Genomic DNA, 15,720 nt, shown 5'->3' on the forward strand with positions numbered 1-15,720 from the left:
CACGTACAATCTTTTTTCCGTTAGCACTGCAACTCCTTGTCACCGGATGTTTATCATGGAATGACAGGCTGCAGCAGGAGGCCATTTGGCCCATCGTGTCTCTGATAGCCCTTTGAGAGAGCTGTGCACTTACTCTCAGGCCTGCATTCCCCCCACCCCCTCCCCGCCCTGCCAAATCTTGACTTTTCTTGGAATGAGATTGTCCAATTTCCTTTTGAAAGTAACCATCAAATCTGCTTCCCACCATCCTCGAAATGTATGCTTTGGGCCATAGTCACTTGCTGCCTAAAATACTTAATAATCATAGAGTCATAGAGACGTACAGCATGGAAACAGAGCCTTTGGTCCAACCTGTCTATGCCAACCAGATATCCCAACCTAATCTAGTCCGATTTGCCAGCACTTGGCCCATATCCCTCTAAACCTTTCCTATTCATGTACCCATCCAGATGCCTTTTAAATATTGCAATTGTACCAGCCTCCACCACTTCCTCTGGCAGCTCATTCCATACACACACCACCCTCTGTGTGAAAAGGTCTCTTTTATATTTTTCCTCGCTCACCCTAAACTTATGCCCTCTAGTTCTGGACTCACCCACCCCAGGGAAAAGACTTTGTCTATTTACCCTATCCATGCCCCTCATGATTTTGTAAACCTCTATAAGGTCACCCCTCAGCCTCCGACGCTCCAGGGAAAACAGCCCCAGCCTGTTCAGCCTCTCCCTGTAGCTCAAATCCTCCAAACCTGGCAACATCCTTGTAAGTCTTTCCTGACCAATGTCCTGGATAGCCACAACAATGACCTCCCAATTCCAATACACAATACCCTGACCAATAAAGGCAAGCATACCAAATGCCTTCTTCACAACCCTAATTACCTGCAACTCTAGTTTCAAGGAGCTCTGAACCTGTACTCCAAGGTCTCTTTGTACTTCTGCTCTATTCATCTCTCAGAGCTTTGAATATCAGAGTTGGGATGTCATCTTGAGGCTGTACAGGGCATTGGTGAGGCCTTGTCTGGAGTGCTGTGTCCAGTTCTGGTCAGCCCTGTCATGGGAAGGATATTATTCAGCTGGAATGGGCTCAGATGAGGTTTACCAGGATGTTCCAAGGATGGAGGGTTTGAGTTAACACAATAAGTTGGGACTTTTCTCACTGGTGGGTAGGAGGTTGAAGGGTGACCTTATAGAGGTTTATAAAATCATGAGGGAGATAGTTAAGGTGAATGCCAGGTGTGTTTTCCCTCGGATGGGTGATTTCAAGACTAGGGGGCATTTTTTGAGGAGAGAGGGGGGAGATTTTAAAAAGACATGAGAGACAATTTTTTTTTTTACACAGAGGATGGATCACGTGTGGAATGAACTTCCTGAGGAAGTGGTGGATGCAGGGACAGTTACATAATTTAAAAGACATTTGGCTAAGGACCTGATTGGAAAGGTTTGAAGGAATCCAGGCCAGGAGCAGGCAGTTGGGGCTAGTTTAGTTTGGGATTATGTTTGGCATGGACTGGTTGGACCGAAGGGTCTCCATGCTGTATGACTCTATAACTCTGTCCACAACACTTTTTATTTCATAAGGACGATGTACAGTTGACTTTTAAAAGGTGATGTGACTATTTTCCAAGAACAGCCGGATGTTTTTAATCTGTAGCAGGGAGATCAAACTGAAGAAATTGTATTTGACAAATTTACCAGAGTTCATTGAAGATGTAACAAACAGGTTGGTTAAAGGTTATGCAGTGGATGGAATGTATTTAGCTTTACAAAAGGCATTATGTAAGGTCTCATATAAAATATTCCCATACAAAATAATGATTTGGAGATGCTGGCGTTGGACTGGGGTGTTAAAAATCACACAACACCAGTTTATTGTCCAACAGGTTTATTTGGAAGCACTAGCTTTCAGAGTGCTGCTCCTTCATCAGGTGGTTGTGGAGTATAAGATTGTAGGACACAGAATTTATAGAATTACATTTTATTTTGCTCAAAAGCGGCATGAATCCATGTAAGATTCTGTAAATCCCTTTTTAGATTAGAATCAGTCTGAACATTGAGGCACAGCCAGCCTCACACAGAGCACCTCACATCTTCAATACATTATCTGAGCTGACATGACACCAATTGTTAAAGTTCACTTGAGAATGTAGCTTTAAAAATGTTTTGTGATTTACATATGAAAGAACTGAAACCAACATGGCCATTCTAAAAGATGAGAGACTTAACAAACAATCCAGGTCTTTTTCAGTATATAATTTCAGTTGCATCACACTGTAAACCTTTGCTGTAAATTTTGTATCCTACGATCTTATCATCGACAACCACCTGATGAAGGAGCAGCGCTCCGAAAGCTAGTGCTTCCAATTAAACCTGTTGGACTATAATCTGGTGTTGTGTGATTTTTTTGTGCCAGGCAGAAGGCCGTATATATTGGTGTCGATAGAGGGACTGGCAGACTAACAGGAGAGACAGTTTGCTTAATTTGTCATCTTCAACTTGATAAACGAACTAACACAGAGACACGGAGAACAGTGTTGGGTCCTCATCAATGAACAATCTACATTAATGATTTGAAGGGACAATTTTGCGCATAATAAGTAGGGAAGCAAGTAGTTAGGAGGTGGTAGAGGCTGCAAAAGATGGACAGGTTAAGGCCAATGGAATGCATTGTGGGAAAATGGGAGGTTGTCCACATTTTTGACAAGGAGAATAGAAAAAAAAGTTAAATATCGTTTCAATGGAGACAAACTGTGACATGCCACAGTTAGAGAGGGATCTAGGTGGTCCTTGTACATGAAGGTTTATTCATTGCAGAATGCCTCATAGTGAAAACTTTCCAACAGGCAACAAGATGCTGCTTGGCAGGTGGTGAGTAGGGCACTGCCCGTTAGATCCTTCATGTACATCTGGTCGGTATGCACCCCCACCTCACACTGCCCTCAAAGCAACTGCAGGGGGGGAAGGGAGCAGTGTCCAGACTGACGGACATCTCCCTCTGGAGTGTGCCTTTGTAAAGGGAGCCTGGAGGGAGTTGCAGTGGTTTGGGTCGAGGTTCGTCCCGAGCAGCTCCTTGACTCCATGCTCTCCGGGCTGTTCCCCAGGACACACACCGAGACAAACGTCGCCTGTGCCTGGAGGACCGTCCCCTCGGTGAAAGACACTCTTTGGTCTGTCCGAAACTTGTCGGTCTTCCAGGGCAAGGGGTTGACCCCGACCGAGTGTTGCAGACTGGCCCATCCCAAGGTCCAGGACTACGCACTGAGGGACGCGCTGAAGCTTGGGGCAGCTGCCGCCAAGGGGCAGTGGGGAAAGACCACCGTCTGGGCTCTTTCTGCTGAAGGTAGATGGGGGTCCGTTCAGCTATCGGACCCTCCCGCTGCCTCAAAATGAAGTAAAATGCCTCCTGCATGAGTAAGGAGTGCCTTTGGTATTTTGCACCTGCAGGGAATGTCAGATTCCAATGTTCCTTGGTAGGCAACGACTGTGCAGAACTCTGAATGCAGAGAAAGATTTACTTTATGAATAAACTTTATTTTGGAAAAGTACAAACATCTCGGGTGTGGTAGCTCACTTGGTTTGGAGAAAGCCAGGGGGATTGTTCATTATCTTGCCTTTGATTCCTGAAGCACTGGCAACACGCTCTCCTCTCTGTAGACAGGAGGCCTTTGTGTTCAGGGGTGCACTTGCTGCTGTTGGGTTTCTGAGCTGTCTGCGTCTGGGACAGCTGGTGACCTCAGGCAGCAGCAACTGCTCCCAGTCCTTACAGAAAGAAAACAGTTGTGGTGGGGGGTGCTGTGATGATCAAAACACGGCACACAACAACCGCTTCAGAAACACACAAACAGGCAGGCAGGCAGAGAGAGACACACACACACTCACACACACACACCACACACACACTCACACACACACACCACACACTCTCTCACACACACACATGCACAGATACACACACCACACACACACACACACACACCACACACACACTCTCTCTCACACACACACACAGATACACACACCACACATCACACACAGATACACACACCACACACTCACACACACACACTCACACACACACCACACATACACACTCTCTCACACACACACTCACACACACACACCACACACACACACTCTCACACACACACAGATACACACACCACACACTCTCACACACCACATACATACTCACACAGATACACACACCACACACACACAGACACACTCACACTCACCACACACTCACACACACAAACATACTCAAACACTCACACACACACTCACACACAGACACACACACACCACACACACACACACACACACACACATACCACACACACACACACACACTCACACACACACTCACACACAGACATACACACACCACACACACTCACACATCACACACACACACTCACACACACAGACACACACACACACACATAGATACACACACACCACACACAAACACATGGACACACACACACTCACACACCACACAAACAGACACACACACAGACACACACACTCACACACTCACACTCACACACTCACACACCACACACACAGAAACACACACACACACACTCACACACCACACATACAGACACTCACACACACTCACACACCACACACACATATACACACATAGACACGCACACACACTCACACACCACACACACATATACACACACAGACACACACACAGACACACACACTCACACACCACACACCAGACACAGTCACACATACAGACACACACAGACACATACACACACCACACACAGACACACACACACACACACCACACATGCACAGACACACACACACTCACACACACACTCACACACCACACACCCACACACAGACACCACACACACAGAGACACAAACACAGTCACACACCACACACACACAGACAAACACACACAGACACTCACACACACAGACACACACTCACTCATACTCACAGGCACACAGACACACACACACACTCACACACACACTAATACACAGACACACCGACACACACACACTCACACATTCACAAATACACACACACACCACACACAGACACCGCACACTCAGACTCGCACACACAGACACACACACAGACACACACACTCACACAATCTCACACATCACACACCACACACACTCACACACAGACACATGCACACCACACACAGACACACCCACACACACACTCTCACACACTCACACACTCACACACCACACACACTCTCACACACACACACACACCACACACACACAGACACACACACAGACACATACACAGACACACACACAGACACTCACACACAGAGACAGACACACACACAGACACACACACTGACACAGACACACACACACAGACACTGACATACAGACACACACACACCACACACACACAGACACATACACACAGACACAGACACACACACAGACACTCACACTGACACAGACACACACACACAGACAGACACTGACACACACAGACCCACACATACACACACACACTCACTCACTTACACTCCCAGCCTCGGGCGACTACCTGTGCAGAGTTTGCACATTCTCCCTGTGTCTGTGAGGGTTTCCTCCCACAGTCCAAAGATGTGCAGGTTAGGTGAATTGGCTGTGCTAAATTACCCATAGTGCTCAGGGATGTGCAGGTTAGGTGAATTGGCCATGCTAAATTACCCCATAGTATCAAGGGATGTGTAGGTTAGATGCATTAGTCAGGGGGTAAACATAGGTTAGGGGAATGGGTCTGGGTGTGTTACTCTTCAGAGGGTCAGTGTGGACTTGTTGGGCCGAAGGGCCTGTTTCCACGCTGAAGGGAATCAAAGTCTTGCCCTTGTTGGTTTCCAACAGGCAGGAGGCTGGACAGGAGGTGGAGAGGTCGACATTTCGGGTCTAACACTTTACCAAACTTTGACCAATCGAATTGCCTCTGGAAGGCAGCACTTTCCATTTATCTTTAAAATCAGAAAAGGTCAGGCTCTAGACTACCTTCTGAATATGTTTTTATTTTAAGAATCCCTGCAGTGCAGAAACAGGCCCTTCGGCCCAACAAGTCCACACCGACCCCTCCAAAGGGTAACCCACCCAGACCCATGTCTCCTACATTTAACCCTGACTAATGCACCTAACACCCTGTGGGGCAATTCACCCCAACCTGCACATCTTTTGGAATGCGGGAGGAAACCCACACAGAGACGGGGAAAACATGCAGACCCCACACAGTCAGTCACCGGAGGCTGGAACCGAATCGGGGTCCCTGGCGCTGTGAGGCAGCGGTGCTAACCACTGAGCCACCATGCCGCCACTTTTGAGGGAGTCTGGCCTAGCCCATGGCACATGGGATAGCTTGCCCCACGGGAGAACGCCCAATGGGACTGTTCACTCCAAAACTCGCCAGGAACAGTGGTAGCACACAGGAGCTGGGTGTCCCACTGGAAGACGTATTTCCCAGCCTGGTTTGGCCAGCAGCCAACTACATGCAGGCAAATTGACCAGTAAATTGAACAGCAATGATATCACGTTTAATCTGGCCTTCTGATTGAATGCTGCAAGATGAAATCAGCCACTGCAAACCTATTTATTTTGGGTCTGTAACAAACTGGTTTTGACAGGTCGCTGCCAATGTGACGATTTAAAGATGGTCTGTACGCAGAGAGTCACTTGGAAACAGTCGTCTTACGACAAGAAAATAAAACTCTAAGACGTTGTTTTCTGCAGTGGACAGAATAACCTTGAATGCCTCGGTCTTTGAGTGGAAAGGACTGATATTGACTGAGTGTTGCAGACTGGCACATTCCAATGTCCAGGACTATGCTCTGAGGGATGCGCCGAAGCTCAGGCTAACTGCTCAGAGGCACAATACAGAAAGGACATTGACTGAAGCCTTTGGGTCACAGTGCATAAAGGGTTCCAAGAGGAAGGCTGTTGTGAAACTTGAAAGGGTTCAGAAAAGATTTACAAGGATGTTGCCAGGGTTGGAAGGTTTGAGCTACAGGGAGAGGCTGAAAAGGTTGGGGCTGTTTTCCCTGGAGCGTCGGAGGCTGAGGGGATGACCTTATAGAGGTTTATAAAATCATGAGGGGCTTGTATAGGATAAATAGACAAGGTCTGTTCCCTGCGTTAGTGGAGTCCAAAGCTAGAGGGCATGGGTTTAGGGTCAGTGCCAGGGACCTGGGTTCGATTCCAGCCCTGGGCAACTGTCTGTGTGCAGTTTGCACATAAAAGAGACCTAAGGGGCAACTTCTTCACCCAGAGGGTGGTGCGTGTATGGAATGAGCTGCCACAGGAAGCTGGTGGAGGCTGGTACAATTGCAATATTTAAAAGGAATCTGGATGGGTACATGAAGAGGAAGGGTTTGGAGGGATATGGGTCAAATGGGACTAGGTTGTGTTAGCATACCTAGTGGGCGTGGACGGGTTGGACCGAAGGGTCTGTTTCTGTGCTGTACATCTCTATGACTCTTTGTAAGGAAGACCTGAAGGAACTATGGATGCTGGAAATCAGAAACAAAAACTGAAATTAATGCAAACGCTCAGCAGGTCTGACAGCACCTGTGGAGAGAAATCAGAGTTAACGTTTCGGGTCCGGTGACCCTTCCTCAGAACTGGTGGGAGCTAGGAAGATGTCGGTTTTTAGGGTGGGAGGGGGGAAAGCGGGTAAAGAGCAAACGATTTCTGGGGATGGAGCTCAAAGAGAGAGAAGAACAGTCAGACAGACAAAGGTGTGGGTAACGATCTGGCTGGGAGGGGGACGAGCTGTTAATGGAGACTGGAAGTGGCTAACAATGTGTAGTGTGTCATAGCAGACTGTCTGTGTGATAACAAGAGAACACGAGGACTGCGGATGCTGGAGTTATCAGAGTCGAGAGTGTGGCGCTGGAAAAGCACAGCAGGTCAGGCAGCATCCGAGGAGCAGGAGAATCGACGTTTCGGGGCATAAGCCCTTCATCAGGAATCCTGGTGTATGGGGTTTGGGGTAGGGGCATGGGAGAGCTTAACGCTAAAGCTGTTGAACTCAATATTGAGGAGAAAGTGAGGACTGCAGATGCTGGAGGTCGGAGCTGAAAAATGTGCTGCTGGAAAAGCGCAGCAGGTCAGGCAGCATCCGAGGAGCAGGAGAATCGACGTTTCGGGCACGAGCCCTTCTCCAGGAATCCTGCAGCTTGTGCTGTGCTGCAGCAAGCCTGAGACCCAGATGTTGGCCATGGGAACAGGGTGGTGCCCCAGAATGTATACGGCGCCAGTCAAATGGACTGCGATTGTTCTGCGATCCTTTGTACACACTGTCCGGGGAAGCGTTGCATTCCGTTGCGCTACCTGTCACATGCGATTTGAAATGTTGTGGAAGAGACATTTGCAAACTTTACAAACGCAACTTACCCTTCCGGATAATTAAGAGAGTCAGATGTGACAGCGACCTGCAAGAGAATCTGGCAAACATTTCACAAAAGGAAGCTTCGCAGAACGATGTGAGCAGAAGCAGAGCGAGAGGGGGGTAGGAGAGGTATGGTGCGCCGAATGGCCTCCTTGCCTATCTGTACCATTCCTCGATTCTTGTACCTGAGGAGGGGGGGGAACGGCTGTCTCGGTGATGACAGATTTGACTGAATTTTTGAGGTGAGCCTCTGAAGGAGATAATATCCGTCAACCCATTCGGAGATGGCATGACTCACCTCTGGAAGAGGTGGGACTTGGACCCGGGCCTCCTGGTCCAAAGTTGGGGACTGCACCCCAAGAGCCCCCCAGCCTCTGAGGTAAGCCGTGATGTCGCCGCGACCACAGCTGTCATGTGACCTGTTGCCGCTTCGATTGGACACCAGTGCGGGGGCTGGGGGCGGGGGGGGGGGGTGGGGGGTGGGGTTCTGTGTGTCTCTCACATGCCCTCTTGACCTGTCCCACCTGTCCACCTTCCTCCCCACCTATCCACTCCACCCTCCGCTCTGACCTATCATCATCACCGCCCCAACTTCATCTACCCATTGCCTTCCAGGCCATCCTCTCCGCAACAATCCTGATGAAAGGCCTGTGCCCGAAACGTCGACTTACCTGCTCCTCTGATGCTGCCTGACCGGCTGTGCTTTTCCAGCGCCACACTTTTTGACTCAGACTCCCCAACGTTTGCAGTCCTCACTTTCTCCCGTCCCATTTACCTGCCTCCTTCAGCCTTACTATCAGGGAACTATGGCCCCTCACGATTTTGTTTAACCTTTTAGAGGGCACGATGCCTAGATATCTCAGCGAATAGGGACGCGCGTAGTTTCTAGCAAGCATTGTGAGCCTGAATGATCATCTTAACATACAATGAACGGCTGAGGATCCTGGGATTGTATTTATTAGAGTTTAGAAAGTTGAAGGGAGATCTGGTAGAAACTTACAAGATAACGCATGGCTTCGAAAAGGTGGACGCTGGGAAATTGTTTCCATCAGGCGGGGAGACTAGGACCCCGTGGGCACAACCTTAGAATTAGAGGGGGTCAATTTAGAACAGAACTGAGGAGACATTTCTTCAGCCAGAGAGTGGTGGGCCTGTGGAATTCATTGCCCTGGAGCGCAGTGGAGGCCGGGACGTTAAATGTCTTCAAAGCAAAGATTGGTAAATTCTTGATCTCGCGAGGAATTAAGGGATATGGGGAGAGTGTGAGTAAGTGGCATTGAAATTCCCGTCAGCCATGATTGAATGGCGGAGTGGACTCGATGGGCCGAATGGCCTTACTTCCACTCCTGTTTCTTATGGCCTTCCATCAGTCGTTGGCCTATTTCTTGGGATCACACTTGGGATCACACAGCAAATTCTGTCCTGCTGCGGAATGTTTGATGTTAAGCGCTGAGTGTGGAGCACAGTCTCGAATCGCTGAAGGGGTGTGTTCTGTTTGTTTACATCCAGTCAGTCATTGAGATGTACGGTCAATATACCCTGGCATCACACCGGCACTGAAATTCACACGCCACGTGGCGCGTTTGTGCAGCACCCAAACAGCTTTTTGATTTGACAGCAGCCTATCCCTGCTGGTGGAGAATGTCACGACAGCATGGGAACAACGGGAAACGGCCAGCTGTACGAGTTCCTTAGAGATGCCTCACCTTCACAGGATTTAAGGTGGATTGGCTACTTTTCGGGTCCAAACGTGCAGCCTTTGAGGAAAGGGCGGTACCGCAGTTTGCACTGTGGTGCAGGGTCAGCACCATTTCCCAGTGAGTGGAAGAGCAGCCGACTTTCGGCGGGTTTGCAATGCGAGGGCACTCCCTGTCAGATCCTTCATATATACCCGGCCGGTCCGCGCCATCGCACACTGCCCTTGAAGCGACCGTGGTGGGTACACACTGTTAGACATCACCCTCTGGAGTGGTTTGTGTCGAGGTTCGACCCGAGCAGCTCTGTGACTCTCTGCGCTCTACGGCCTGTTCCCCGGGACACACACCGAGACAAACATCGACCGGAGGACCGTCACCTCGGTGAAAGACGCTCTTTGTTCTGCCCGAAACGTGTCAGTCTTCCAGGGCAAGGAGTTGCCCCCGACCGAGTGTTGCAGACTGGCACACCCCAAGATCCAGGACTACGCGCTGAGGGATTCGCGGAAGCTTGGGGCAACTGCCGCCAAGGTGCAGTGGGGAAAGACCACCGTCTGGGGTCTTCCAGCTGAAGGTAATTGGGGGTCTGTTCAGTTATGGGGCCCTCCTAGTGCCTGAAATATATGTAACTATAGTCTTGTACAAGTGAGAAATGCCTTTGGTTTGTTTGGATAGAGTGAAACCCTAGTATTTGTTTGTTTCCTCATTAGCTGCTGAGCTGCTTCAGCGACTCTGTGTGTATGTGTATAACAATATTTTTATGAATAAAAGTATATTTCTGAAATTAAAAAGAAGTCACTTCCCAATGAATTCGGCCGGCTCACCTCCACAATGGAAGATACTCCAGCAAGCTGTCCAAGCAGAGATGGAAGAATTTGACATGAAAGACAGACGTCAACAACTCCATCGTCGGACGCAAACATTCTGAGGGAGGGTCAGCCCACCCGAACGTTGACGCTGTGATTTCTCTCCACAGATGCTTCCTGACCTGCTGAGCTGTTCCAGCAACTTCTGTTCTTGTTTCTGACGTCCAGCATCAGTTTTTATTGGTTTTTATCACATTGTTAAATTCTGCCTTGATTCAGGATGGACTATATTGTGTCTGTCTGCCTCCTGTAATGTGGCTTTGTCAGTGTACCTTTCACCGTCACGAATTAAAATCCAGGAATCTTGCAAGGATCCACTCCCTAGAGCCCATTCCGCTGTTTAATAATGACCACGGCTGATTTGGTTTTGGATGATGAGCTCAGGGGGAATTACTGGATCTCTGCAATGCTCAGGGGTGGAAGTACATTCAGTGCTGAAGGGAACACTTTCAGTTCAATGTTTCACCTCACGATGACGCAAAGGCCCCTTTAGTTAGGGGCTGAAGATGTACCCAGGGTGAGATTAAGCGTTTGGGTTTCTTGAATATGTTGTTTATTAGATTGGATTAGATTCCCTACAGGGTGGAAACAGGCCCTTCGGCCCAACAAGTCCCTCCGGAGAGCAACCGTCCCAGACCCGTTCCCCGACGTTTACCCCTGACTAATGCACCTAACACTACAGGCAATTTAGCATGGTCAGTTCACCTGAGCTGCACATCTTTAGACTGTGGGAGGAAACCGGAGCAAACCCACGGGGAGAATGGGAAAACTCTGCACAGACAGTTGCCCGAGGCGGGAATCGAACCCGGGTCCCTGGCAGCTCCGGAGGCAGCAGTGCTAACCACTGAGCCAGCGCGCCGTATTCCCTCAGATAGGCTGCGATGTCACTGAGACTTCGGGAGACCTGTGTTAGAGTGCTCCCAAAAACAAAAGGAACCCTCTTCAGAGTTCTGTGGCCACGTGGAATCCAACAGGAAGTGCCATTCAGCAGCTGAGAAGCAGCCTGGAGGGTTTTGGGAGACCTCAAGAGCCCCACATTCGAACACGATCCAGTGACTGTAGCGTGTCAGCTGGGGTATCTGCTGGAGGGCCGTCTGCAGGCTCCAGTCTCACTCACTTCCAGACTTTCCACAAAACAGGGGCCAAAGCAGGGAGAGCTGGGAAGGGGGGTCCTGCAGCATGGATACCGATTGCTACAAAACTTATATCTTGAATCCATTCATGGGAATTAGAGCCGGGCCAGCATTTGGTGCCCTATCCCTTGGTGCCCCTTGAGAAGGTGGTGGCGAAACTGCCTTCTCGAACCCTCTGCGGTCCTTGTGGCAAAACGACGCCCACAGTTCCGTTCGGGAGGGACCCGGCGACAGGGAAGGAACAGCGATATGCTTCCAAGTCAGGATGGTGAGCGGCTGGGAGGGGAACTTGCATGTGCTGGAGTACCCGTCCTCATAGAGTCATAGAGATGTACGGCATGGAATCAGACCCTTCGGTCCAACTCACCCATGCTGACCAGATATCCCAACCTAATCTAGTCTCATTTGCTAGCACTTGGCCCATATCCCTCCAAATCCTTCCTATTTATATACCCATCCAGATGCCTTTCAAATGCTGTAATTGTACCAGCCTCCACCGAACGGAACTGTGGGCGTCGTTTTGCCACAAGGACCGCAGAGGGTTCGAGAAGGCAGTTTCGCCACCACCTTCTCAAGGGGCACCAAGGGATAGGGCACCAAATGCTGGCCCGGCTCTAATTCCCATGAATGGATTCAAGATATAAGTTTTGTAGCAATCTGGCAGCTCATTCCAAAACCGTACCACCCTCTGTGTGAAAAGGTTGTCTCTTTTGTCCCTTTTAAATCTTTCCCCCTCACCTTAAACCGATGCCCTCGAGTTCAGTCGGTCCCCCACCCAGGGGAAGAGACTCTGTCTCTTTACCCTATCCACGCCCCTCATGATTTTATAAACCTCTATAAGGTCACCCCTCAGCCTCCGATGCTCCAGGGAAAACAGCCCCAGCCTATTCAACCTCTCCCTATAGCTCAGATCCTCCAACCCTGGCAACATCCTTGTAAATCTTTTCCAAACCCTTTCAAGTTTCACACCATCCTTCCAATAGGAGGGAGACTAGAATTGCACGCAATATTCCAAAAATGGCCTAACCAGTGTCCTGTACAGCCACAATATGACCTCCTAACTCCTATCAACAATGCTCTGTCCAATAAAAGAAAGTATACTAAACGCCTTCTTCATTCCTCAGCAAAGGAATTCCTTCATTCCGTCCACGCATCAATGAATTTAATATACGTCGTGACATCGAACAATTCTTCCGTCGCCTCCGCCTCCGAGCTTACTTTCACAATCAGGACTCCCGCTCACCTTCCAAGGACCCCTTCGCCCACCTCCAACACACTGCATCCACCTGGACACCCCGCGCTGGCCTATTACCTGCCCTCGACCTCTTCATTTCCAACTGCTGCTGGGACATTAACCGCCTCAACCTGTCTACCCCCCCTCCCCCACTCCAACCTCTCACCCTCACAACGTGCAGCCCTCCAATCCCTCTGCTCCAATCCCAACCTCACCATCAAGCCAGCGGATAAAGGGGGCGCAGTGGTAGTCTGGCGCATTGACCTCTACACCGCTGAAGCCAAACGCCAACTCAAGGACACCTCTTCCTACTGCCCCCTCGACCATGACCCCACCCCCCATCACCAGATCATCATCTCCCAGACCATACAGAACCTCATCACCTCAGGAGATCTCCCACCCACAGCTTCCAACCTCATAGTCCGGGAACCCCGCACTGCCCGGTTCTACCTCCTTCCCAAGATCCACAAGCCTGACCACCCTGGCCAACCCATTGTCTCAGCATGCTCCTGCCTCACTGAACTCATCTCTACCTACCTCGACACTGTCCTATCCCCCCTAGTCCAGGAACTCCCCACATACGTTCGAGACACCACCCACGCCCTCCACCTCCTCCAAGACTTCCATTTCCCCAGCCCCCAACGCTTCATCTTCACCATGGATATCCAATCCCTCTACACCTCCATCCGCCATGACCAGGGCCTCCAAGCCCTCCGTTTTTTCCTCTCCAGACATCCCCAACAGTACCCTTCCACCAACACTCTCATTCGTTTGGCCGAACTGGTCCTCACCCTTAACAATTTCTCCTTTGAATCCTCCCACTTCCTCCAGACCAAAGGGATAGCCATGGTCACCCATATGGGCCCCAGCTATGCCTGTCTCTTTGTTGGCTACGTAGAACAGTCCATCTTCCGTAGTTACACCGGCACCACTCCCCACCTCTTCCTCCGCTACATTGATGACTGCATTGGCGCCACCTTGTGCTCCCGCGAGGAGGTTGTGCAATTCATCAACTTCACCAACACATTCCACCCTGACCTTAAATTCACCTGGACCATCTCTGACACCTCCCTCCCCTTCCTGGACCTCTCCATCTCCATTAATGACGACCAACTTGACACTGACATTTTTTACAAGCCCACCGACTCCCACAGCTACCTGGATTACACCTCTTCCCACCCTACCTCTTGCAAAAATGCCATCCCGTATTCCCAATTCCTCCGCCTCCGCCGTATCTGCTCCCAGGAGGACCAGTTCCACCACAGAACACACCAGATGGCCTCCTTCTTTAAAGACTGCAATTTCCCTTCCCACGTGGTTAAAAATGCCCTCCAACGCATCTCGTCCACATCCCGTACATCCGCCCTCAGACCCCACCCCTCCAACTGTAACAAGGACAGAACACCCCTGGTGCTCACCTTCCACCCTACAAACCTTCGCATAAACCAAATCATCCGCCGACATTTCCGCCATCTCCAAACAGACCCCACTACCAGGGATATATTTCCCTCCCCACCCCTTTCCACCTTCCGCAAAGACTGTTCCCTCCGTGACTACCTGGTCAGGTCCACGCCCCCCTACAACCCACCCTCCCATCCTGGCACTTTTCCCTGCCACCCCCGGAACTGTAAAACCTGCGCCCACACCTCCTCCCTCACCTCTATCCAAGGCCCTAAAGGACCCTTCCACATCCATCAAAGTTTTACTTGCACATCCACTAATATCATTTATTGTATCCGTTGCTCCCGATGCGGTCTCCTCTACATTGGGGAGACTGGGCGCCTCCTAGCAGAGCGCTTTAGGGAACATCTCTGGGACACCCACACCAATCAACCACACCGTCGCGTGGCCCAACATTTCAACTCCCCCTCCCACTCTGCCGAGGACATGGAGGTCCTGGACCTCCTTCACCGCTGCTCCCTCACCACCAGACGCCTGGAGGGAGAACGCCTCATCTTCCGCCTCGGAACACTTCAACCCCAGGACATCAATGTGGACTTCAACAGTTTCCTCATTTCCCCTTCCCCCACCTCACCCTAGTTCCAACTTCCAGCTCAGCACTGTCCCCATAACTTGTCCGGACTTGTCCTACCTGCCTATCTCCTTTTCCACCTATCCACTCCACCCTCTCCTCCTTGACCTATCACCTTCATCTCCTCCCCCACTCACCCATTGTACTCTATGCTACTTTCTCCCCACCCCCACCCTCCTCTAGCTTATCTCTCCACGCTTCAGGCTCACTGCCTTTATTCCTGATGAAAGGCTGGGTCCCTGGCGCTGTGAGGCAGCAGTGCTAACCACTGAGCCACCATGCCACCCCCACCATAGGCCCAATCAATGGGGGAAGACAATGACCTTGCAGTATTATCCAGAGACACGGGGTACATTTTGGGGATGTGG

The 15,720-nt window shown here is 50.2% G+C and overlaps 1 protein-coding gene across 1 annotated transcript in view; it reads left to right on the plus strand.

The window, feature by feature from the left end:
- Positions 1 to 2,815: 2,815 nt before the first annotated feature.
- The window catches only part of LOC140455540 (macrophage mannose receptor 1-like), a 52,925-nt gene continuing 40,020 nt past the window's right edge, over positions 2,816 to 15,720 (plus strand). Inside the window, exon 1 of the mRNA XM_072550480.1 lies at positions 2,816 to 2,864. The gene's annotated coding sequence lies outside the window, so the exon portion shown is untranslated. The remainder of the gene's footprint in view (positions 2,865 to 15,720) is intronic.

The sequence above is a fragment of the Chiloscyllium punctatum genome, chromosome 30 (assembly GCF_047496795.1).
Source record: "Chiloscyllium punctatum isolate Juve2018m chromosome 30, sChiPun1.3, whole genome shotgun sequence".
In the NCBI taxonomy this organism is placed as follows: Eukaryota; Metazoa; Chordata; class Chondrichthyes; order Orectolobiformes; family Hemiscylliidae; genus Chiloscyllium; species Chiloscyllium punctatum.